The 26,409-nt window shown below is 39.1% G+C and overlaps 1 pseudogene across 1 annotated transcript in view; it reads left to right on the top strand.

Annotated features, from left to right (window-relative positions):
• Positions 1-26,409, top strand: part of LOC101721827 (protein SGT1 homolog pseudogene) — a 136,049-nt pseudogene that overhangs the window by 42,914 nt on the left and 66,726 nt on the right. Inside the window, exon 4 of the transcript XR_015442287.1 lies at positions 15,362-15,477. The product of XR_015442287.1 is annotated as a protein SGT1 homolog pseudogene (transcript). The remainder of the gene's footprint in view (positions 1-15,361; positions 15,478-26,409) is intronic.

Raw genomic sequence — 26,409 nt, 5'->3', positions numbered from 1 at the left:
GGGTTGCTGCTAGTTTTAGCTATTATCAATAAAATTGCTACTACTTGTGAACGGTCTTGTTTGGACATAGTTTCCTTTTATATTTTGGGTAAATACTTAGGAGAATGGATAGATCTATGGTAGGCATATGTATAGTTTTTTTATTAGTATATATTTGCAGAATGTGAAGTTTCCGATTATCTTGGGGAGAGGGTATATGTATACAATGCAACTTGTTTCTTTTTTTAATCCCCTTACTCTTCCCCCTTCCTCCCTCCTCCTTTAATTTCCCTTTTCTCATTTTCATTCTTCTCCTTGGTTTTTTGTTTGTTTGTTTGTTTTGTTTTGTTTTGAGATAAGGTCTTACTATGCAGCTCAAGCTGGCCTTGAACTCAAATGTAGCCCAAGCTGGCCTCGAATTTAAGGCAATCCTCCTGCCTCAGCTTCCTGAGTGCTGGGCCCATTTTCATTCTTGTTGATATTATTAATATTGGCTCATGTTATGACATATAATGTTTGCATTCATTGAGATAATTGGGTGCCCATACATTGCATATCTTTATTCTACTCATTTTCCCTTCCTCTTCCCCTCACTCCTCACCCTGAGTCCCTTTGACCCCTTCCCACTTGCAAGAGATCCATCTCCCTGTCTCCTTCTATCCATTCTGTATTAATCTCTTTGTTTGTACTTTGCCTCACTCAAATGAGAGATATCATACAATATGTAAGCTTCTGTGTCTGGTTTATTTCATTCAACATTATATTTATCAGGTCCATCCATTTGTCTACAAAGGTCTCAAATTTGTCCTTCTTTATAGCCAAGTAGTATTCCATTATGTATAGATACCTCATCTTCTTTTTCAATTGTCTGTGGATGAGTGTCCAGGCTGCTTCCAGGATTTAGCTATCATGAATTGTGCTGCTATAAACATTAGTGTGCATGTATAGCTGTAGTAGGATGTCTTAAGTTCTTTGGGGAAGATACCTAGAAAGGGGATAGCTAGGTAATATGAGATATCAAATTTTAGTTCTCTGAGAAATCTCTATACTGATTTTCATAATTTCATAATGGTTGTACTAGTTTACATTCCCGCCAACAATGTAGGAAGGCTCCTTTTACACCACAGCCTCACCAGCATTTGTTACTTTTGGATTTATTGATGATTACCATTCTTTCTGGAGTAAGATGGAAACTTAGAGTTATTTTTTTTAAATTTGCATTTCTCTAATAGCCAGAGATGTTGAACACTTTTTCATATGTTTGTTGGCCATTTGTACTTCTTCCTCTGTGAAGTGTCTGTTCATTTCACTTGCCCAATTCTTGACCGAGTCTTTTATTTTAAGTGGTCTAATAGTTTTGAGTTCTTTATATACTGTATTCTAGATACTAGTCCTTTGCCTGAGAAATAGCTAGCAAAATTTTTTTCCCATTCTGTAGGTTGTCTCTTCACTCAACTAATTAATTCTTTTACATTCTGTTGTGTAAATAAAATCCCCATCCCATATTCATTCTAGTTGTTTTCCCTCAGTCAATTGGATACAATTTACAAAGTAACTAGCAGTTCCTTTAATGGGACCCGATTTCCTCCTTTCACTCAGTAATAGATAAGGCTTAGCTCAGTCTGGCTTACAGAGGTGCATAGTAAATGTTTGTTCCCTTTCCACCACTTTTGCCTAAACTGTTAGAGAGATGTAAAGCAATTTTACCTAAGAAGAAATAGCTTTGTCTTAAACACTATATTATTTAATCATTACTCAAAAATACATATCACAATAAATGATATTATAAAATATTCACTGAAAGTTTACCATATTCTAGGAATTTTACTAAGTTTATCACATACTTTATCTCACTCGATTGTTCAGCAACTCTTTGTCATATAATCATACTCATTTTATAGGTGAGAAATCTGAGCCTGGAGTAAATTCTTGCTCAAAGTAGTAAGTGGCAAATCTACAACAACTTGTTCTAAACTCTATTTCCAGTGGTCATGTCTTAATCACAACAAAATATCCTTTTGCAATGCAATCCTTCCCTGTGATAGCATCTGCAGAGGAAGCAAAATGTATGTGGGATATCCCACCTGCCCTTGGGAGGCTCACGGGGTAACCCCAACACACACTCCATAAACAGCTTCATAAGAACACATACCTGTGATCATTTTTGTATCCATGTGCCAAGTATTCAAAGGAAGGATCCTTGTCCTCAGTTAAATGGAGTAAGATTTGAGATAGTACTCACAGAATGCTTTCTTCCCTAGGGAGTAAAACCTTGAACCAGAATTTCCCATTTTTGTCCCTGTTTTTTGGTGGCCTAGTATAAGTGATCAAATTCTTAATCACTTAGACTATTGAATTTTCTCAGAATGTAAATATCTAAATTTTGAGTCCATGTGTATGTGTTAATTGTGTAAATAAATCACTGGTTTTTAATGCCCTCCTTTGGGAGGTGGTGAGTGGAAGGGAAAATCAAGCAGAGAATAAGGACTCAAAAGAAATTATCTGTGGTGTGCCATTTATGAAAATGCATTTATCAAAATATTTTTCATTTGAAAATTAGGGGCAAGTATTGTCTGACTTAGCTGTTAAGGAAATTCCTATAAATACCCAGAGATATAAAGTTGTGCTTGAAGGAACTACAGAAAAGCAACACGCTATTTTAATTCATTGTTTAATATAGGCAGACTCTAACTTGTTCTAAAAATGAATTTTGTACTTTGACAGTTTTTTGATTCATGTAGCATACACAAACAAAGTGACATTGAAAAGTACAGAATCTTAAAGAACTGCATCCTTTGGGTTTTTCCAGACTAAACAAAAGTTGCAAGTATGGCCAGATAAAAAGAATTTTGTAAGCCTCCCTGTCCCACACTATACCTTCCTATCAGAAGACCAAATTTGAAATAAATAGTATGCAAGAATGTTGGATCAAGAGCTTTGCAGTATTTCTATTCATGTTACACCTCTTGGCTTTGGACAGAGTGCAAGAATTTAACCATGCTGTGGCATAGGTTTGTTGGAATTCAGGCAGTGTTTCCTCTAGATTGCAATAGATTCTTTCCATGAAAAATATTTTTCTAGGCAAGTAGTTCCATACTTTATTAGCTTCAAGGACCTACAAAGTCAAATGGAGATAAACTTTAGTTGGGAGAAAATAAATAGGAATTTCTAGAAGACACAGACCACAGCCAGTTGGGGAAATATCATTTGGCACCACTGTTGGGAACCTGCTATCAAAGCAATGTTGGTGTGCTGTGAACCAAACCCTCTCTAGCCTTTCCTTACCACTCACAGTCATTATCTAACAACAAGCCAGCCCACCATTGGGAAGGCATATTATAAACACATAAATATCTGAGGCTACTAAGTCTTTTTCACTTTCTTTTCAGTACTGAGCTATCAGAGTCACCAAGCTCTTTTCACTACTTTCTCTTTAAGCCACACAAAGCATAGATGAAGAGATTTTTGTTTCAGAAGTCTGACTGTACTGAAGTCACTGCTGTTTTCTTGTGTAGGCCTGGAAACATGGTATACACTCTGAGTGGGAGCAGGGCTCCTGTCCTTACTCTGGAGGCTGGTTCCCTGAAGCTGGCCTTCAACTCCCCAGAAGTAGATTGTGTAGGACATGCTTTCAAAGTTTCTACATCCAGACTTCTCAGCAATGCCTCTTCTGATTCGGAACTTGACTGGGCCACCAAAGTTCTGAGTTTAAAACAAGCAGGCTGAATAGGGAATACTTGTAGAGATATTATTTCTTTGGCTGGTTTCCTTCTGTCCACCTTCCTTGTTCCTATATTATTTCTTCTATTTTCTCCTTCTTCTCTGTCTTTTCCATCTTATTCTATTCTGTTCCTTCTCTAGAACGACTAAGTACCTGTGGGTGCCATGGAAGACCTGAAGAAAAATAAGACGAAGTTTCTGCCATTCAGACACTTGATATAAATGTGGGTACCATTGTATGTGCCTCTGTTCTTTGTCCCTAAACCTTGTCAGTAATTATGTCCTGTAAGACTTCAAGTGTTCCTCAGGTCTCCATGTTGGTCTTTTCCTTTCTCATCTTCCTTGTTTGGTCTTGGAGACACGGTTCCACCTATGACTTCAACCTTCCCTATATTCTGTTCTCCCTGTCCGCCCTTCCCTGTCTGTGGTCCACAGAGCAGTGACTGAAACACAAGAGAGGCATCAGTATGACCAAAGGAATATTGAGAATATTGAGAAGTTATTATGATTTTGGTCTAAAAGGTCCCCCTGTGTTCAGAGGTAAGACTTTTGGAAGGTGATTGAATCACAAGGGCTCTACCTTTAAGAAGGGATTAATTCACTGATGGATTTGTCATAATTTGATGGCATTATCAGGAGATGATAGAAAGAAGACGGGACTTAGTTGAAGGGAGTGGGTCATGGTATTGTACCCTTGGACACTATATCTGGTCCCTGGCCCCTTCCTTTCTGGCTTGTTCTCTTACTGCTTCCTGGTTGCCATGAGGTGAACAGCTTTGTTCTGCCACACTCTTCTACCATAATGTTTCTGCCTTGCTTGAAAAGAATGGAGCCAGATGACTATGGACTGAAACCATGAGGAAAAACAAATATTTCTTCTTTTAAGGCAATTCTCTCAGGTACAGAATTTTGTTTCAGCAATAGTTGACTAAAACAGTGGCAAAGAAGTAATGCCTTCGAATAGGTCTCATATAGATTTTTAGTAATATAGCTAGAGGAATTCAAATGCCATGTACCCTTGTTGGCTCACAATGATTAGTATCCAAACTTAAGTTTAGACTTCAGGACTGTGACGGTTAAGCTGTCAACTTAACCAACTTGAAAGCTAGCCAGGGAATTAGTAAAATACATTTCTGGCTGTGTATAGGTGGGTTATGACCTTGGGATCCTTGGTCCTTCCTCTCTGGTGCTATTCCTCTGCTCTGCTTCCAAGCCTCCATAAACTAAGCATCTTTGTTCTGCCACACCCTTCCACCATAATGTTCCTGCATTGGAGTCAACTGGCCGTAAACTGAACCCTTTGAAACCATAAACAAAAAATAGATCCTTCTTCCTTTAAGTTGTATATGTCAGATATTTAGTCCTAGTGATGAAAAGCTGACCAATACAAAGGCATTGTAAGATATGTCAAGAACACTGGGGTTCTTGGGTTAGGTGATGACCTTTCTCCCTGAAGCCCACGTGCCAGCGGGGCTCCTTGGCTTTGGCCATGACTATGGCTGTTGGATGAATGGTTGCAGTGGCTTCCATTCTATAGTCCAAAGGGAAAAGCTGATGAATGACTACTCTTGTTCTGTTTTACTCATACCAACTTGCTTAAGAAAGCAAATAACCTTTGGCTTGTTCAGTTCTGTTGAACATGGCTTTCTGATCTGGAAGAGGTAATACTTCTCAAATGATATGTTAAGAATCTTTAGTGCCAAGGATACTCACAAGTTGAGGAATGATTATCTGAGGCCTATCTTGGAGAAAAAAAGCTGTAACTTGATTCTTCCCAGGGTTTAATTTTTAGAAAACAAATATAAAGACTTACTTAATGTCCTTTCAAATTTTTCTGAATGTGCTATCTCAACCAGCTTAGCCGTTTTAGCCTCATCCTCATCACCCTAACACTATATAATATGCAAAACTCATATTTTAAAATGATTACCTTTCTTCTTTAGGTTCTTCTGTATTCTGTGAAGTCTTTAATTAGTTCATAGTAATTTAGTAAAAAGAAAAATTAATAAGTTGTTTTTTAAAATATTAAAAAGCCTCATTGAAATAGTAATGACATGATATACAGTATAAATGTACACGTACCCTCAAGTGTCAGAGGAATTATAATAATATAATGAGATCATGTAGGTTTCTTTTCTTTTTGTTTGTTAATAAAAAAGGTCTTATTAGTCTTATTATCAAAGATAACTATCATTTCTTTCAAATTGCTGCTTAAGAAGCTTGTCACTTCTTTCTGTCAGGCTACCATTACATATATACATTTGAAAAAATTACACTTTGTGAATTTTTAAAAATAGTCTCAATTTGGCTGGGGATATAGCTCAGTGGTGCAGCGCCTGCCTGGAAAACGCAAGGCCCTGAGTTCAATTCCCGGTACCAAAAAAAAAAGTCTCAATGATGGAGATTCATTGTTTTTAAGTGTGGTTTTGATTGTAAGCTGGGCCAACATCTTTCTTAATTGGAGTTGTAATTATAACATAATGAGTTCCATTTTACCTGTCACTGTGTTTCATGTACCTGATAAATTAGCTCTAAGGGCAATTTCAAAAAAGAAGAATTTTGGGGGAATAAGTGTTTTCATCAGTATTATTTTAAAGGAAATGATATTAATTTAGAATTGATATGTATTTAATCTCTGTAATTTTTTTATAAACTCTAGTGTATTCTACGTACATTCTTTTAAGGATTTATGTTGTGTATGTGCTTATTTTGGTATATTTCTCCTTTCTGTTTCCTTGTTTCTCCCACAGGTATCCTTGCCTCAGTATTGTATCTTAGAAGGGAAACATTTTTACAGGCTCATGTCTGGACAGTTTGCCTTGAGTCTCAGATAACTTTTGGGCGGTATTGGAATGAGTTAAGATGTTGGGACAAATGAGGATGGAAAGATTTATGTTTATTTTTGTTCATTATGAGAACATGAACCTAGGCGGGGCAGGGACAGAAAAATTCTATGGTTCAAATGTGTCCCCCAAAGGTTCATGTGTGGAAACTTGGTTCTCAGCATGGCAATGTTAAGAGGTGGGTGTGACTTTAAAAAGTGAACCCTGGTGGAATATGAGATCATTTAAGGCACTGACCTGGGAAGGAATTAGGGTAGTTCTCTTGTGACCTTCATTAGTTCCTACAAGAAATGGTCATTGTAAAACAACAAAATAACCCTCTATGCCACCCTATGCGTTCTTGTCTCACCATGTGATTTGTTCTTCTTATACATACTCTCACCATGATGCCATCCATCCACCATAGTGTGATGTAGCTGAGGAGAGGATTGCCAGAAGCAAATGTAGGTTCTATGCTCTTGATTTTCCAAAACTGAGCTAAATAGACCTCTTTTCTATATACGTTACTAGCTGCAGAAGTTTTTATAATAGCAATGGAAAAACAAACTAATACACATGGAAGAACTAAATTTCTTTCTGAAGCCAAGTAACAGAAGTGAGCTCTGAGGAGTGAAGAAAATTGTGATATTCACAACTTACAGTGAAACAATAGCCTCAGGACAAATAGGAGCCACAAACAGTAAGAGGCTGGAGGTGGCTTAGATGGACCCTGAATGTGGTTCTATATTCTTTTGGTCTCAGAGAAGAGTGACTCTGAGAGCCTGGGAGGTGTCCAATTCTTTTAAAAGTTGAATAAGGCACATAGTCACAGTCAGAATGTATTGAATTATATTTGAGGAAAAAACAGAGATCCTATTGTTTTTGTTATATAAGTACCAGAGAAGACTTCTTTTAGCATCCAATCCTTCCTTTATGGTGGAATTTCTTTGTGAACTCATTTCCAAGTCAAATAAATAATAATTCAAAGTATAACTCATTGACTTCAAGTGGACACTTTGCAATTTGTCTAGGTTTAAGGAAAGTGTGCAAAAGCCACTTAATATATGTATTAACCAATGCTCACTAAATAAAGATTTACAAAATAAGCTTACAATGGCTTCCTGGTCAGTTGTAGAAGAGTACAAAAGGGCTATCTTCATGCTGGAGATCCAAAAGATCCAGTCAAAAGTCAAAGGCCTGGAGCTCACTATAGAGTCCTGTGTGGGTCTGTATTAGGAGGCCAGTAAAGGCCCTGTGCTAGAAGCCAGGAGATGAACATCCAAGGTGAAGATAAAGACTTGAGTTTGTCTGCAAGAAACAGAAGCAGGCCTTCCTTTTTCTTTCCCTTTTTTATTCCATTGAGGCTACAAGCCTACTGGCTGGTGCCACTCACACCCAGGATGCATCTTCCCTCTTTAATAAATCCATTTAGTCAAATTCAGAATTATGCTAAGCCAATCAGTTGGACGTTTCTTTCTCTTTTTTTTCCTTTTTTTTTTTTTTTTTTAGTTTAAATGCACTTTATTTTTAGACAACCTACATGACATGTTTTTTTTTTCTCTAAAAAACAATGTCTCCACTCCAAATAAATCATGGTCAAAATAAACGAAGCGTTCAAGATGACATCAGTCCCATTTGTCTAAAATCCCAGTGTTGTGTAGATGACAAGTAGCAGCCAGTTATGACAAGTAATAGATCCAAGGTAACCGCCAAATCCGTTAACAGTTTTTCCATTTCTAAACCATCCTTAAAGAAAATCATACATGGGGGTCACACTATCCTCACGGGAATCCAGGAGAGCAACCATGCCATCTGGATTCATAAAGAACTGATAGTTTTTGAAATTAGCAAGGATGTGCTTGATTTGTTCTGCAGCCCGTCATAAAAGGCTTTACTTTTTCTGGTCTTTGTTCTTCAAGTTTGCCTTTGATTGATTTCATATAATTTTTGATGCACTCCTTGTAGGCCTCTTTTGTGAAGCTGGTTTCCTGCAAGTGATGGTTCATGACAATATCAACTCCAGTGACTAATGTGCTTTCGGTATCTTTGCCCTCTGGGCCTTCAGCGGAGGCATTTCCACCAATGAGCGAGTCATCAATGTTAACCCTCTGTCCTACTGACCATCTTGCCCTCCACCTCCAGGAACAGCCCGCCTGCGATCTCCCGGATCTTGTAAATGTCAGAGAACATCTCATCGTCTGCTTGGGGACAGAGACCTGGCCGTCACGGGGCGCTGCGGGCCCGGACTCCACCATTTCCCAAGCCCCACCATTTCCCACGCCGGCCGGCAGGGAGCACAAGGCCCCTGCCCTGCTCTGCCCCGGCCCGGGCGCGCACCACAAGCCCCGACCCCTCCTCGCCCGCAAGAGGCCGCTGGCCTCCCCCAGGCCTAGGACCCAGCCAGCAGTTGGATGTTTCTTACTCAAGGGGACTACCAACAGTTAACTATCACAATATAGTTCTTTAAAATTAGTATTTTCCTAGAAAAGCATGGATAATGATGTGATAGGATACATTAAGTCCTTGACTTACGAACATTCAAGTTGTGAACTTTTAGAGGTGTACTGTATAAGACTCATTTTGTTGAATACAAACAAATCCAACTTATGAACATTCTCCCAGAATGGAACTTGTCCAAGTTAGGGACTTATTTTGAAAATGGCTCTTCATAATCCCTACCTCCTTGTATTCACTTTTGTGTGTAAACCCTTCCTGTTGTGTGTGGGCTGGGACCAGTGATTTACTAGTAAGGAATAGAGTATGGTGAAAGTAACGTGATGTCATGTCTGAGATTATGTTAGACAAGCCTGTAGTCTCCATGTCTTGCACTCCTCTCAGGGTGGCACTCCCAGGTGTTCATTCCGATTAAGCAAGCTGCCATGATGTGGACCTCCATACACAAAGACCTAGCTTGCAGGGGACCTGGAACCACCTTTTTGATGGACTGAGGCCCTCAGTCCAGCCATTCAAACAGACGGAATCTTGCCAATAACCATTTGAAAGACCTTAGAAGTTTACCCATAAAATGACCGTAGTCTTTGCTAACAACTTGATTGCAACCTTATGAGAGATCCAGAGCCAGAGCATCCAGCTAAACCACCACCAGATTCCTGACCCACAGAAACTAGAATAATTACACAACAGACAATTAAGATAAATGATAATATTAATGACTAACACTCTTGAGTGTTAGGCACTGTGCAAACTGCTTTACTTGTGATTTATTTTTTTATTTTCACAATAACTCCATAAAGAAGATAACATGCTCATTTTATAAGGGGGAAAAGAAGAGAAAGAGGCTTAAGGGTTATTTGTCACAGTTGCAGATCTAGTAAGTAAAATCAAACTTTAAATCCATGGTGTCTTGCTCTAGAACTTGGATGTTTAAATAGTATGCTCTGTTTTGTTTTTGTTTTTTGGTACCAGGGATTGAACTTGGGACCTTGTGCTTGCAAGGCAAGCGCCAGAACCACTGAGCTAAATCCCCCGCCCTATGCTCTGTTTTCTTTTCTTTTTCAACTAATCTCTCTAATCCTGAATATAATTTTTTTTACTGCATTGATATTCACTGATATTCTTAAATGGAGTTGCATTCTTATTTTAAATAAAGTAATTCCAGGCCTGGGCCCTTGGTCTCCAAGAGAGAAGCAGGCAAAAACCAGAGAAGGGAATAGTAGCCTTGTGTGGAAAGGATATTCACTGCAATCAAGCTCTTTGATTTAGATCTGAGAATTGTCCTAGCAGGAAGCCCAAATTCCTAGGGAAAGGTTGGAAGTGAGGGAGATGGTCCATTAAGTTTTTAAACCAAGGTGGCAGATTTGGTAGGGAGGGCGCACATAACCTGTTCTGGGTACTGTGCATTTTCTGACTGAGTTGTGGTCACATAATGCTTGCTTTTGACAGTTTGTCAGCTGTATCTTTATTCTCTGAGAGAATGTTATGTTGGAATAGTCTAGAATATGTCTCAGTTAGAATCTACCAAGGAGAAGATAGGTCATACTTTAAAAAAGGGCTGTGATAGAAAACAATTATTGTAAAATAGCCATATTACTTTTTTAAAGAAAACTATTTTGGAAACATCTTTTAATGTAAGTATAGTTGTCACATGCCTACTATAATAAAAACATTAACACAACAATTGAGAAAATTACACATTGAACACTATTACTAATCCCATGTACCAGCAATAGACAAATTGATGCTTGCTGTTTTGTTTCTTCATTACAGATATGCCATGTCAATAACTATGTCTACATCACTTTTTTAATTGTGCACTGTGTATATATTCTTTCATTTATCCAATTAATGCCCCAAGTACATCAGCTACTTCCACTTTTCTGTAATAAAGAACTCCATGAGAAATAATTTTATAGAAACATCTTGTGCATTTTTCTTGTGGTTCTTTAGAATAAATTTCTAGATGTGGAATGGTTGGGTCAAAGAGTCTGCATATTTTACATTTTATAGGTGTTTGCCAGACTGCCTTCCAGAAAGATTGTACTAAATTCCCACCAACAGTTTATGAGAGTGCCCACTTCCTACACCTTTGCCAACAATGGGTATTAGCATTCTTTTTAATCTTTGCCAATCTGATAAGCAAAAAATAGCATCTTGTTTTAGTTTGCTCTCCTTTAATTACTAGGGAGATTAGGTATTCTTTCTCATTAATTGTGTCTCTTATTTGTTATCTTTATATGTTATTTTCCTTTGGATTGTTTATGATTTTTATTAAAAATTATAAATTGAAGACTTTAACACCCAAGCTTTTTATATGTTACATTTTACCCTACTGTATAGCATTTCAACTGCGCTTTAATTTATTTGCTTGATGTGAGATTTTTTGAGACTCAGAATTTTCAAGTCATCAAATCTTTCTATTCTTATGTTTATAGTTTCTGTCCTTATTATGCCTAGGAAGACCTTACCTCTGGCCAGATGATTTTACCAACTCTAGGTGGGCATAAAGAACAAACATTTTGAGGCAGTATTTGGATAGCAAAATGTAAAAGATAATGAATCATAAGAACTGCTCTTAACTCATGCCTTCCTGCCCTTGGGCTTTTTCATTTGCTACAGCTCTGATGACCTGATATTAAAAACCTCAACAATTTTCACATATATTGATTAGAATATGTATACCTGTATGAAGCTTACTGTTTATACATTGAACTTGGCTATATTCTCTAGCAATAACAATAAAGTAAACATATTTTAAACACACTGCTTTTCTCATTATAATTCTACTAGAAATATATTTAAAAGTTACTTTTATTTAAATCAGGATCTATACTGACACAGTGATTTACATACAGTATTTCATTTAATTATCACAGTAATATACAAGTTCACTATTACTGTGTTTCTCTTAGAGGTGAGAATATTGAATTTGAGATGATTAAGTGACTTGTAGGTATGCATAGTCAAATGATGATAGATCCAGGACTCAAACTAATGTGCTTTAACTCAAAATCCACTGTTCCTCCCAGTTATCAAAATAGTGATTATGGTGTTTCTGGCTACTGAATGGAGTCAATAGGAAGATCAGAATTCATCTGTTCTTAGGATTTCATCAACTTTGATGGGAAGCAGCAGATTACCCTTTGTTAGGCTGACATTGGTTTCTTCTTGAGTGAAGACTGCAGTGGTTCCTTGTCCTTTATTGGAAACACATGATTTAGTGGATTAACTGTTGACCCACATGTCTACTACATGTAGCTGTGTGCCTTGGCTTTCTTTGTGCCTTGTTCATCGAGAGAACAGCCCTCCCTGCCATCATTGACTCAATGGAGCAAAAACTGTTCTCCTTTTACCAATTCCCTCTAAGCAAGGACAGAACTGGCACCTAAACCCAGATGTACATTTGCTTCCTGGGCCAGCTCCCTCTTAGCCCCTAAGGAGTTGAACCAGTTCAGCTCATGCCTAAGTACACGTAGCCCAGTTTCTTCCATCCCTTAAGAATTCCTTTCTCACTCTGGTCTGTCTCCTCCTCATTCAGAAGGTCCTGCCTCCCTGATTAATGGTCACTTGAACACCTGTTCTCTTTGCAGTACCTACCTCTTCTATGGCAGGGGTGTAGTATCTCCCCCAATCCCACAGGTAAGAAAGAAGTCACTTGAAATTGGAATATTTTCCTCCAAGTCTGGATTATTTATTCCTTCTCATAGTCATCTGTCTGTACTTTAGTGCAGTGTGATACATATGAACAGAAATACAGTACAGTATATCCTTCCCAGAGGAGGACTCTTGAAGAATGAGTGGGTATTTCCTCAGGCATACGAGGCAGAGACTGTCACTGTCGGCAGAAGAATGAGCACATTTCTGGCATAAAGAAATAAAACAGTTGAAGAGGATACTTACTTCACTATAACAGGTCCCCAGCTGCATGCAGGAAGAGCGGGTGATAGGGGTGGGAGGCGGCCCTGGCTGCTCACGAGGAGGGACCTGCTGCCATTCGCGGTGCTCATCTTCTCTCCTGACAGGAGCATCCGAGTCACCCTAAAGAGAGAGTGGAGAGAAGAGGATATTGTGGCAAAGAATTCTCCTAGTTTTGCTCTCAGAGCTGAGCTTTGATCCATTGGAATGCCTGTGATCTTTAGGACTTCTTCTACTCCTCTCTGGAAGTCTATTCTCCAACTCGAAATTTGGTTTTCAGTCTCATTCTGTGATTGAGGCCACCGAAGAGTCACAAAGTTTTGCAATAGAGATTTCATCTTGACCATATTCAAGTGATTTTCTATATTACAACTGAAATACAATGTTTGTATCCAAGTTCTACATGATCAGGCAAGTGCCTACCTCTGTGACCTTATCTTTTTACTCACCCTCCTCTTCCATCACAGAAGGATATTTGTCTCCTGGCTGCTTCTCCTGCATGCAAAGCACGCCTTTGTACTAGCCTTGTACTTGCTGTCTCCACTACCTGGACCATTCTTCTCCCATGTTCACATGCCCTGATCATATCATTAGATCTGGGCCCTAATGTCATTTTCTTAGAGGGACTTTCTTTAACTACCCTATTTAATAGTAGGGACTTTTTGTCTTCTTAGTTTGCTTTATTTTTCTGCATGTTGTGTATCACTGGCTGATATTAAATTATGCATTTACTTACTTGTTTTTTCTTTTTTTTACTTTCTCCTTCATTAGAATGTAAGCTGCACAAAGGAGTGATTTTAGCTGTCTTGCATGCTGCTCTATTGCCTGCACTTTAAACAATGCCTGACATCCAGCAAGTGCTCAATACATATTTTCTGAGTGAAGAATAAATAAAAGAATGAATGAATCAAAGAGTCTAGTCTTCAACCTCTTGAAGAAAAAGGCAGGGTATGGGGCAGAGAGAAAACCAAGAGGACACACTTTTGCAGTACCCTCCTTCAGCTACAGAGACAACAGTCATCATTTTACTGACTCTGATCTTCCCAACCGTTAGCACAAGGGCTCAAAGGGTTCAGGCCATTGCACAGACCTTTGCTTCCTACCAAGTAGCCTTGGGTACACTCCATTTAGTCTATAGGCTAAGTGTTGATTTTGGTATGATTGTTGGGTAAACCATAAGACCTGAATGGGAAGATCGCCAGGCCTCACTGAATTCAAACTGAGGTCACAGAGGGAAAAGACTGGGAGCAATGGATTTAGATGTCGAGACCTTTTCCACTTGGAAGCAGGGTTTTTTTCTTGCTCAGACTTTTCATTGAGTCAGAACTTTCCTAGCTGTGCCGAATTCCTTGCTTAAGCCTGGCTGCTCCTCAGCGGAGCTGAAAGCTCCCAGGAGTCTGTCTGTTGCTCATTTATAGGAAAAACCCCAGAGCCACTCTTTGAGTTCATTACACACTAGCTGCCCTCTCTGGACTTGGATTTCCCTGAAAACACTTTGCACAGCCTCCACCAGGTCTCTAAGATTAGAAATCCTGTTTACTGCTCACTCCACTCACTGTTTACAATAAATAGACCAGGCTGCTTGTGCTCCATTAAGGATGTGAATTTGATGCAAGTATGGGTGAGACTGGTTGGAGATCATGGAATTGGGTAATGAGAGAATGCTCTCTCTTCCCCTGAAACGCAATTTTAGTTGTTCCCACAGTATGTTTTCATTGTACAGTAGCAGCAAGAGCTACAGCTAGTGTGAGAACCGAGTTTGGATAAGAAAAATACAGTAATGGCACAGTTCCTGTAGGACTCACATGCTGTTTTCTCAGTAGTAAGAAACCCAACAACATCTAAACAGATGACCTTGTGCTGTGTTGATAGGTTTGTACAATTCCCACGGCTCATATTAACGTGTGAGATGCAAGGGTGGAGATCAAGTCAACTGTGGAAAAAGAAAAACGTGGGCGCACTTATGACTTGACTTCCTTCTATGCTCTTCTGGTGCCATTAAACAGTTCCTGAAGTGTCCCCAGGCTTAGACATGTCCGGGTCACGGTCACAGAAAGAGCTCAATTCTCAGTAGCACACAGAAGCTGATTTTTTACTGCCATTAGTTCCTTTTGTTTCTGGATAACCCAGAATATGTTTGGAAATATCCCTTGGCTCTTCAATGTCTTGCATCAGCCTCTTTCTCCCTCTGGAAAAATATGAGTGAGAGTTTCTCAGTGACTTGTTGGTAGAAAGCAACCATTCCTCACTAGCTAGGGTGGAGATCCCTGGTGACATTTTTCCTTTTTTCTCAACCGTGCAATATCCCCACATTTCCCATCTCATGCTGTAATAATTCTAGTTACATTAAGCTTGTAGATTTTTCTTAAGTTATTGCTTATAAAGACAGTATTTAGAAATTGTTTGTAAAGTTATTTTTAGTGGGAGCCATGCAATGAGCTGTAATTGTCGTATTTCCAAAATTCCAGGAGCTTCAAAGGGTACCCTGTTAAAATTCTAGGGACCAGATCCAGGCCAACTCTTTTCTGGGATGTCAGCACTACCATCAGCACTACCACCAAGACTGTGTGGTGGCCACCAAAAAGTAAGTCTCCTCCACTCTCTAAGACACTCATTGGCTGATGAGCTGGATTAAGGATTAAGAGCAGCAGGAGGCAAGAATTCTGTTTTCATCAATGTTAAATACCCAGTGCCTTAGCACAGTTCTTACCATATAGTAGATGCTCAATAAATATGTTCTAAATGAATGAATAGCTCTCCTGTCCATGAATTACTCATTTTTAGTACTTGTGGATTTGAGACCACCAAGTACGTAGCTATTGCTCTTGTTATATGTGTTTGTTTTTTCTTTTGATCATAAGGATGTGATCTTCTAATACTGTATTCAGGAATATACAACATAGTGATTAAGTATAAGCCTTTCTAATGTATGGTTTGGAAATCAAAGTAGTGGTTCTCCTTCATTGAGTTGTGGTGAGCAGTGATGGAATAGGATCATGACATGGTCTTGATTTAATCACTATTCAGTACATATATTATCATTCATTATAATGTTCATTTTCTTCTTTACAAAATAAGATTCTAGACCTCATTGCCTATGTTCATATCCTGACTCATCCCTTTCCAGGTGGATGGCCTGAGAATAAGTTGCCTAATGTTTCTGTGCCTTCTTTCTTCACCTATAAGTCAGGACTGATAATATACCTATGTTGTGAGGTTGTTGTGAATTAAATGAGTTAATCCATAATAAGTACTAAAAAAAGTGTCTATTTTGGCTATTGCTTTGCAAAAGGTGAGCCCTTTCCAATCTGGGTCATTCAAAGATTTGGAAACTAACACTGAGGGTTGTTTGAGTACTCCTTTGCCTCTAGGTAGGACAACCCTTAATTTCTGAAGACTTTTGTTCTTCTTCCCTTTTTACATATTTGTTTTCAGTTGCCTTCCAAACTACACAGGCCCTAGGGACAAATAAGCTCTTAATATCCATGTCACAGTACTTATTTTCCATATCTTTACCTAGAAAATCACTGTGAATGACAGGGTGCTAGAACTAGAAAATATCTTAGAAAAGATTTTTGTCTGTGGTGTCCAATACAGTAACTTCTACCTATAGATGGCTCTGGATATTTAAATATAAATTAACTAAAAACTAATTTAAAAAACTAATTGCACCTGGTGTGGTGGTGGACACCTGTAATCTCCACTCTGGAGGTGGAGGCAGGAGGATCACTGTTAGCTCAAGGCTAGCCTGGACTACAGGAAAGACTGTTTCAACAAAACAAAGCAAAACAAACAAAAAACTGATTAGAAGTAAAAATATATCTCCTCAGTTGTGCTCACCACACTTTAAGCATTCAAGAGCCACATGTACAGACTTAGAATGTGTCCCTCACAGCAGGAAATTCTACTCGGTAGCACTGCTAGGTCAGTGTTTTCATTATATATATAAAAGCCCTGGTGTGCAGAGAAGTAAACATGATAATGCAATAAAGCTAGTTAAGGGATGAACTAGGTACAATGTAGGTTTCTTGTTTTCTATGTCACAATATTTTCTTCATGGCCACAAAGACACCAGTGGATCCACAGGGTCTCCCTTGGGTTTGTAGTTTATAGGAATATGTACCATCTCTCCTTTTTACTATTTCTGGGGACATAACTTTGATGGCTCCAGATGACTCATGCTCTTACTAACCAGGATCTGTGTTTGCAATTCCATTTCCATTTTGCAGACTTTCCTTCAAGGAATCAAGTTGCTCATACACAAACAGTAGCAAATTGCAGAAAATGGCCAGTGTTCATTAGGTGTTTGCTACACACCAGTCATCTCTTTGGAGGGCTCTACGTTCACTTACAGATGTTAGGTGCACAAAGGTTACATAGTGTGCTCAAGGCAATGGTCGGTTTGAGATTTGAACTCAGGTAGTCTGCTCACAACCCTTGCTCTTACCTACTACATTATCCTGCATTGACTAAGCAGCTGCTCTGTGTGGAACATTGCAGAAAATGTTGGTGAAGGCTAAAGCATGAGGACAAAAACAGAGAAGGCAATGTCATTGTTCTCAAGAAATAACCTAGTTATAGTTTAGGAGCAGAGGAAGAGAGTGACATATCTATGTATGTGATTTATTTATACTTCTTAGTAGTTGTAATCACACAAATACTTAAGAACTTGGCTTTCTACATCATTAACTCCATTCTTTTTCTTCTCTTCCTTCCTTTTTGTTAAAAAACAAAACTCCCATGGCAAACCTCCTTAATGGTGGATGATTATTTTTAGCAGTCTACCTTTACTTAGGTCTCTTTCCAGGGCCTCGGTTTCTTTTGGATGTGCTCTTAAAAAGCTCTCTACTGACTGGCCAGAGCTACGGGTGAATGAAGGAAAGGAGGGGAGAGATCATTTGATGCTTTGATTATAGGTTTGAGCATCCCAATAGCAAACCCCTGGAGTTAAGTATATTTGTGACAAGAGAGATTTTTATGCAGAATAGAGGATTTTTTAAAAAATGAAGAATAGACAGATTTAGTGATTGATTTCCTTCTTTGGCAGCAATTCTTTTGGTTTTTAAACAGTATCCTTGCCCACACTTGCTGGTGAAAACACACTAGCACCCAGCTACCAACAGTGTTGTTTAAACATGCCATGGCTGGCCTTGTTCAAGCAAAAACAGAAAAGGCTTCAGTGTCTCAAAGCTGCCTCACTCTATGGCTCAGTCTTTTCCAAGATTTCAAACAGATGAACAAGTAACATAGCAAGCTGCAATTATGTCTATGTATTGGTCCAATCATACTATTATTGAATTACTAGTAGTCTATGATTTCTATTATTCATGTTCCATCTGCTTTGGGATTTGAATTTGAATAATTTGTACTTAACATCTTCTGCATTCTATAAAAAGTCTCAACCAAGGTCACTGTTAATCTTCATAAGATGCTCTGGCTCATGAGTAAGTGGAATACAGTTTGTGAAGGAGTCACTTCCCTGAACTTGCTACTCCTCGGAATGTCATACATTTAAGTTTGATTGTTTAACATATTTGTTACCTTTCTTTTCTTTGTCTTTTTAAAAATTAAATTCTTTTATTGGTACATTGTAGGTATACAACACAATTACATTTCTCATTGGGAATTGTACCTTTACATAATGCATCTTGGTTCTTACTTTTTCCCCATTCCTAGACCTCCCTTCACGCCCTGCACCCTTCCCTATTTACAAAGACATTATTTCCATTTTTTCCATTTCTCATCATTTTCCTTTCCCTTTTTTCCTTTCCCCTGCCCCTGCCACAACCCCTACCCCTTTGGACCCTTTCTTCCTATTTTACATTTTCGATTATTCATTCTAATCATTGGTACATTTTAGGTATACAATATAATGACATTCATCATTGGAAATTTGCACCTTTACATAGTCTCTCTTGGTTCTTATTTTTCACCCTTGCCCAGCCCTCCCTTCAACCCCTCCACTCCTCCCTATTTACAAAGATTTTGTTCCTATTTTTCCATTTTCTCATATTAATCCCATTCCCTTCTTTCCTTTCCCCTACCCCTCCCACTTCCTTCCCCTTTGCCCCTTTTCTTCCTATTTCACATTACCTATTATACATTTAGTCCTTATTTACACTTTCAGTTTCTCACACCAGAGAAACTATTCGGTATTTACACGTGTGTCCTATTTATTTCACTTAAGAGTATCGCCTCAATGTACATCCACTTAGCTATAAATGTCTCTAATTTCTCATTTTTTATGGCTGAGTAGTACTCCATTTTATAAAAAAAACCACATTTTCTTTATCCAGTCACCAGTTGATGGGCATTTGGGCTCTTTCCAAGTTTTAGCTATCACAAACTGTGCTGCTGTGAACATGGGTGTACATATATCACTGTGCTATGATTCTTTTAATTCTTTGGGGAAGATCCCCAGCAGTGGAATAGCAGGGTCAAATGGGACTTCCAGTCCTAGTTCTTTGAGGTATCTCCATACTGATTTCCACAATGCTTGCACCAGTCTACACTCCCACCAGCAGTGGAGCAGGGTTCCTCTTTCCCCACATCCCCGCCAGCATTTGTTATTGGTTGATTTCATGATAGCAGCCATTCTTTCTGGAGTGAGGTGGAATCTCAACATTGTTTTCATTTGCATCTCTCTAATGACCAGTGATGTTGAACATTTTTTCATGTATTTGTTTGCTATTTCTACTTCTTTGTGTGAGAAATGTCTGTTCATTTCAGATGCCCATTTTTCAATTGGGTCTTTAAATTTGGGAGGTCTGATCTTTTTAAGTTCTTTATAGATTCTAGATAGTAGACCTTTGTCTGAGGAAGAGGAGGTGAAGGTGTTTTCCCACATTGTGGGTTGTCTCTTCACACTGCTGGTGGTTTCTCTTGCTGTGCAGAAGCCTTTTAATAAGAAGAGATCCCACTTGTTGATAGTTTGTGCTAGTTCACGGGCAACTGAGGTTTTGTTCATAAAATCTTTTCCTACACCGATGTCTTCAAGGGTTCTACCTAACCTCTGTTCCAACTGGTTCAGAGTTTCTATTTTAATATTTAGATCTTTAATCCATTTTTATTTTAGTTTAGTGCATAGTGAGAGATATAGGTCTAGTTTTAATCTTTGGCAAGTTGAAGCCCAATTTTTCCAGTACCATTTATTAAAGAGGCTACCTTTCCTCCAGTGAGGGTGTTTGGCTCCTTTATCAAAGATGAGATGGCTGAGTGTGTCTGGCATTGTTTCTGCATCTTCTAATCTGTTCCACTGGTCCTCAAGTCTGTTTCTTTGCCAGTACCATGCTGTTTTTATCACAGTAGCTTTGTAGTAGAGTTGCAGGTTGGGGATTGTGATACCCCCTGCCATGTCTCTGTTACCTAGAATTGCTTTTGCTATTCTGGGTCTCTTTGTGTTCCAAATGAATTTTTGGATTGTTTTCTCAAGGTCCATGAAGTATGCTGCTGGGATCTCAATTGGAATTGCATTAAATCTATATAGCAGTTTTGGAAGTATGGCCATTTTCACTATATTAATCCTTCCTACCCAGGAGCAGAGGATGTCTGTCCATTTTCTGATATCATCTTCAATCTCTCTTTTCAGAGTGCCATAGTTTTCAGAGAAGAGGTCTTTGACTTCTTTCATTAGGTTGATTCCTAGGTATTTCAGTTTTTTGGATGCTATTGTGAAAGGAATTATTTGCCCTATTACTCTCTCAGTGAGTCTGTCATTAGTGTAGAGGAAAGCTATTGATTTTTGTGTGTTGACCTTGTAACCAGCTACTTGACTGAATTTGGTTATTAAGTCTAGAAGACTTTTGGTGGAGCTCTTGGGGTCTTCTATATAGAGTATCATGTCATCTGCAAATAATGACAATTTGACTTCTTCATTTCCTATCTTTATTCCTTTTATTTCTTTCTCTTGTCTAATTGCTGTGGCTAACGTTTCCAAAACTATATTGAACAAGAGTGGTGATAGTGGACATCCTTGTCTTGTTCCTGATTTTAGTGTGAAGGATTTCAGTTTTTGACCATTTAGTATGATATTGGCTGTTGTTTTTCATAGATGGCTTCTATCAGTTTGAGGTAGAGACCATGTAGTCCTATTTTTTGTAGGGTTTTTTATCATAAATGCATGTTGGATTTTGTCAAATGCTTTTTCTGTGTCTATGGAGAGAATCATATGGTTTTTGTCCTTGGCTCTCTTGATATAGTGTATTACATTGATTGATTTGCATATATTGAACCATCCCTGCATCCCTGGGATGAATCCCACTTGATCAGGGTGTATGATCTTCTTGATGATCTTCTGCATTCTATTTGCCATTATATTATTAAGGATTTTTGCATCCATATTCATTAGTAAGATTGGCCTATAGTTCTCTTTTTCAGTTGGGTCTTTCTCTGCTTTGGGGATCAAGGTGATGCTTGCTTCCAGGAATGAATTTGGGAGTATTGCTTCCCTTTCAATTTCATTGAAGAGTTTAAACAGTAGTGGCAGCAGTTCCTCTCTAAATGTCTTGTAGACTTCAGCAGTGAAGCCATCAGGGCCTGGGCTTTTCTTAGTTGATAAATTTTTAATTACATTTTCAATTTCATTGGTTGATATTGGGTTGTTCAGAATTTTTAGGTCTTCTTCATTCAACTTTGGTAATTCATACATATCTAGGAATCTGTCCATTTCTTCTGTGTTGTCCATCTTATTGGCACATAGGTTTTGGAAGGAGGTATTGATGATCCTCTGGATTTCTACTGGGTCTGTTGTAATTTCACCCTTTTCATTCCTAATTGCATGGATTTGGGCCTTTTCTTTCCTTTTTCTGACAAGGTTGGCTAAGGGTTTGTCAATTTTGTTGATTCTTTTGAAGAACCAACTCTTGGCTTCATTGAGTTTTTGTATCGTTCTCTTAGTCTCCATTGCATTGATTTCCCCTTTGATCTTTGTAATTTCCTCCCTTGTATGAGCTCTGGGGTTGTCCTGCTCTTCTTTTTCTAGAAGCTTGAGGTTCAGCATCAGGTTGTTTAATTGGGCTCATTCTGTTTTTCTAATATGCATATTTACTGCTATGATTTTCCCTCATAAGAGTGCTTTCATTGTGTCCCATAGATTTCAATATGTTGTATTGTCATTGTCATTTAATTGAAGGAACTGTCTGATTTCTTCTTTAATTTCTTCTGTGACCCATTGGTTATTCAGAAGTGTGTTGTTCAATTTCCACATGTTTATGAAAGTTTTTGAGTTTCTTTTGCTATGGATCTCCAATTTCATCGCACTATGGTCTGATAATATACAGAGGATATCTTGAATTCCTTGCACTTACTTAAACATGTTCTGTGTGTGAATATGTGGTCTATTTTGGAGAATGACCCATGTGCAGCTGAGAAGAATGTGTATTCTGATTTTGTGGGGTGGAAGACTCTGTAAACATCTGTTAAGTTCATTTGTTCAAGAGTTTGATTGAGTTCTAGCATTTCATTACTTATTTTTAATCTAGTTGATCTATCTATTTGTGACAGTGGGGTGTTGAGGTCCCCCACTACAATTGTATTAGTGCATATATGACTTTTCATGTCCATTAGTATTTGTTTTATATAGTTGGGAGCACTAGTGTTTGGTGCATAGATATTTATGATTGTCATCTCTTCCTCTTGGATGATTCCCTTTTCAAGGTTATAGTGTCCTTCTTCATCTCTCTTAATCAGTGTTGGTTTGAAATCTACTTGATCTGTAAAGAAGATAGCTACTCCTGCTTTTTTTCGGGTTCCTGTGGCATGGAGTATTGTTTTCCACCCTTTAACTTTCAGTCTATGAGTTTCCTTTTGAATTAAGTGGGTTTCTTGTATGCAACATATTGTTGGATTTTGCTTTTTGACCCATTCTGCCAATCTATTTCTTTTGACTGGTGAATTGAGACTATTAACATTGATGGTTACAACTGAAACGTATTGGCTTGTCATTGCCATGACCTTTTCTTTTTGTTGGGTTCTCCCCCTTTACATTTAATTTCTTGTCATGCCAGATGGGTTCATTCTGCTTTGCTTCCTGGGGTTGTGATCCTCAATGTCTGTTCCTAGGATATTGTGTAAAATTCTTTGGAGTGCTGGTTTGGTATTCACGAAATTCCTAAGGTGCTCTTTGTCATGAAAGTATCTTATTTCTCCATCCATTTTGAAAGATAGTTTTGCAGGGTACATCAATCTGGGTTGGAGGCTGTTTCCTTTTAGGGCTTGGAATATGTCACTCCAAGCTCTTGCCTCAACACAAATGTGTTGAGAAGTCTGCTGTGATTCTGATGGGCTTTCCTTTGTATGTGATTTGTTTCTTTTCTCTGACTGCTTGTAGAACTTTGTTCTTCTGTTGAGGTTCTGGAATGTTAACAATTATATGCCTATGTGTAGATTTTTTTTGATCAAGGCTATTTGGAGTCCTATATGCCTCACTTATCTGTATGTCAAGCTCTTTTCCCATGCTTGGGAAGTTTTCTGCCATTATTTCTGTGAAGAGATTTTTTGTGTCATCTGCACTCTCTCCTGTTCTTCATTGACTCCAATCAGTCTTATGTTATTCTTCTTTGCATCATCTAGCAGCTACTGGATTGATTTCTCATGTTCCCTTCTAATTTTGAAGCAACTTTTCTTTTCCTGGTCACTAATTGCAATCCTATCTTGTATATCTGAAATTCTGTCCTCACATTGGCTCATTCTGCTGTGTAGACTTTCAATGGAGTTTTTCATGTCCTGGAAATCTGTTTGCATCTGTTTTATGGATTCCATTTGTTTCCTATGTTGGGATTCCATCGTGTTCCTGAGCTCCTCTCTGGATTTATTAATCATGTCTTGCACTAGGGGCACAATTTCTCCTGTTATCTGAGACATTATTTCTGATTTCATTTTTTCCAGATCCCCTTTTGTTGCCAGTTTAGTTGGTCCAGGTGGTTGAGTATCAGAGTGTTCCATCTCATTTCCCTTTGGGGTTGCTGTAGGTGATCTGGAAGTCTGTTTTTGAGACTTATTTACATGTTTTCTCATTTCAACTTGGGGGGTGGGAGGAATGCTGTTGGGGCCCATGAGGATCACCTCCTCTGAGCTGGGAGAGGTGGGACAGGGGCCGGGAGCAGCGGTAGGGATGGTGGCCCAAAAGCCCTATCCTATTGGCTGGGAGCAGCGGGAGGGATGGTGGGTGGGGAGCCCCTTCCTCTGGACCAGAAGCAGTAGGATGGAGGCTCAGAAGCCCCTACCTCTGGACCGGGAGCAGCGGGACTCAGTACTGTGGTCTGGTGGTCTGGTCCTCTGCGTCTTTGTAGTGTGGAACCAGGTGACTGTACAGAGGAGCGGGGGGGTGTCCAGTGGATTGTTGCTGGGCCACGGGCTGCTTCGGTATGTTTGTGTGACTCGGGACCTCGGTAGGGCATGGGCCCACCTGCCTGCCTGCAGCAGGGTGATTCGGTGTCTTCCACACAACTCAGGACCTTGGTAGGGCATGCACAGACCTGCCTGTCTGCAGCGGGCTGATTTGGCATGTTCTGCATGATTTGGGACCTCTGGTAGGGCGTGTGCAGACCTGCATGTCTGCATCGGGGAAATTCAGTGTCTTCTGCAGGACTTGGGACCTTGGTAGGGCATGCACAGACCTGCCTGTCTGCAGCAGGCTGATTCAGCGTGATCTGTGAGACTCAGGACCTTGGTAGAGCGTGGGCAGAACTGCCTGTCTGCAGCGGGGTGATTCAGTGCCTTCTGTGTGACTCTGTCTTTTTTGTCTTTAAGGGAACAGTTAAATCTTGGTGAGTATTATAAGGAAAATGAAGTTTAGCAGCTTGACAAACTGGCTTCCACTTGGCCAGCTCACCAGCTTAACTAGTGGTCACCTTCGCACAGGTTACTGTTTCTTACCTTCTCATGGTCAAGTGCTTGCTGCCAGAAGGCTGCTCACTCTCTGGTGTGCCCGGCATTTCTACACCCACTGAATTTTAATTATATGACTGTGGTGGTTAAGCTTAATTTTGTCAACTTGATTGTCTTAGGAGCTGCTGTGGTGATTAGTAAGGCACATTTCTGGGTGTGTCTGGGTGAGTCATGAAGGTGTGACCTTGGGCACTGTATCTGGTCCCTTGCCCCTTCCTCTCTAGTGCTGTTACCCTGCTTTGGCTTCCAGCTGCCATGAAATAAGCAGCTTTGCTCCACCACACCCTTCTGCTGTGATGCTTTTGCCTTGGAGTTAACCAAACAAGGACTGAAACCCTTGAACCATGACCCAGATTAAACATCTCCTTTAAGTTGGAAAGCTAATGAATGTGCTGATCAATTATCTAATCTTGATTGTGCTAAATAAGAGAGTCCCAACTGCTCTTTTATAAATTCATAATCTTTTCTTTAACTCCAGGTTTCATTTGCTAGATCAGGGAGAAATCTGTTAGGCTCAGAAAATGACAATGACCTGAGAAAGTCCTAGGCTACAGAAGAAGCAAAGTGGGTGTTACTCAACCAGTGTGGTGATGGAAGAACCAGCCTACTCATCACGGTTCATTGCAGTACCCCAGATGATACCTGCATCAGTTCTAATGAATTGACAGAAGATTAGAACAGAGAATATTTAAAAAGGATGATAGCTGCAAGAATCCAGAGACAATGCAATAGAATATCAAAAACAAGTCAAGTAATTTCAAACTAAGCTTATGAGTGGAGTATCTGAGCTGAAATGCTCTTTGCAAGAAGTGCTCTACAGAGAAGGCTCAACAGTGTCAGTTGCCATTCAGAGTGTGTTTGTCAGAATGCCTCCACTTTATGTACAAGAGTTGACCTGAAGTAGTAGGCTGCCTTGGGGTTGTGTCTACTGATTTTGGATTTAGGCTGTAGTCTTATGATGTGGGCACAGTATCGCAGATGTTTAAAAGGGAGAGAATCTTCAAGAATATGAATAACAAGGATTATTACTTGCAAGGGAAAAAATAAAGGACAAAGAAATGGTGATGAAGAGTTAAAAGGAACCAAATGTTATTCCTCATCGTAGTTATAGTTTTAGATTTCATAATAAATTAGAAAGACCAATATGTAACTGAGAAATTGTTCTAGAAAGAAAATATGCTTGATGACCTTGAAAAGGTTTGAGTAAAAATTCTATAGGTGAGTCCCCAGGGAAATAAGAGAGCCAGAACTACCCCTCTAGAAAGTGTACAGAAAAGCCAGAGTAATGTGCCCTAGGAATATCCCTTACCTCTCTATCTTCTCCAGGAGAGGTAAAGGGCAATTAAAAGATTGGAACTGCACAGTGACTGCAGTGCTTTTACAGTGAAAAAAAATTTCTTGTGGTACGATTAATAGCTAGAAGTTGGGTTGACCATAGCAGTTCCATAGTTCTGAAATAGAGTCCTAAGCTAGAAAAAAAAATCACTATTAATTATAACTGAATATCAAGAAAGCATCTGGAAGAAAGGAAGCACACAAAATCAGCCCATATCTCCTTCTGATCAAATTGTGTATTACCCACCAGCAAATGACAAGCCAGTCTCTTTGTATTTCTCTAATGAAGTTCAGC

The sequence above is a fragment of the Heterocephalus glaber genome, unplaced genomic scaffold, assembly GCF_053883595.1.
Source record: "Heterocephalus glaber isolate CG9 unplaced genomic scaffold, H.glaber_assembly_v1.0 deba00001538, whole genome shotgun sequence".
NCBI classification, from domain to species: domain Eukaryota; kingdom Metazoa; phylum Chordata; class Mammalia; order Rodentia; family Bathyergidae; genus Heterocephalus; species Heterocephalus glaber.
Note: the sequence above shows the minus strand (reverse complement) of the source record. Positions and strands in the feature narration are given on the sequence as shown.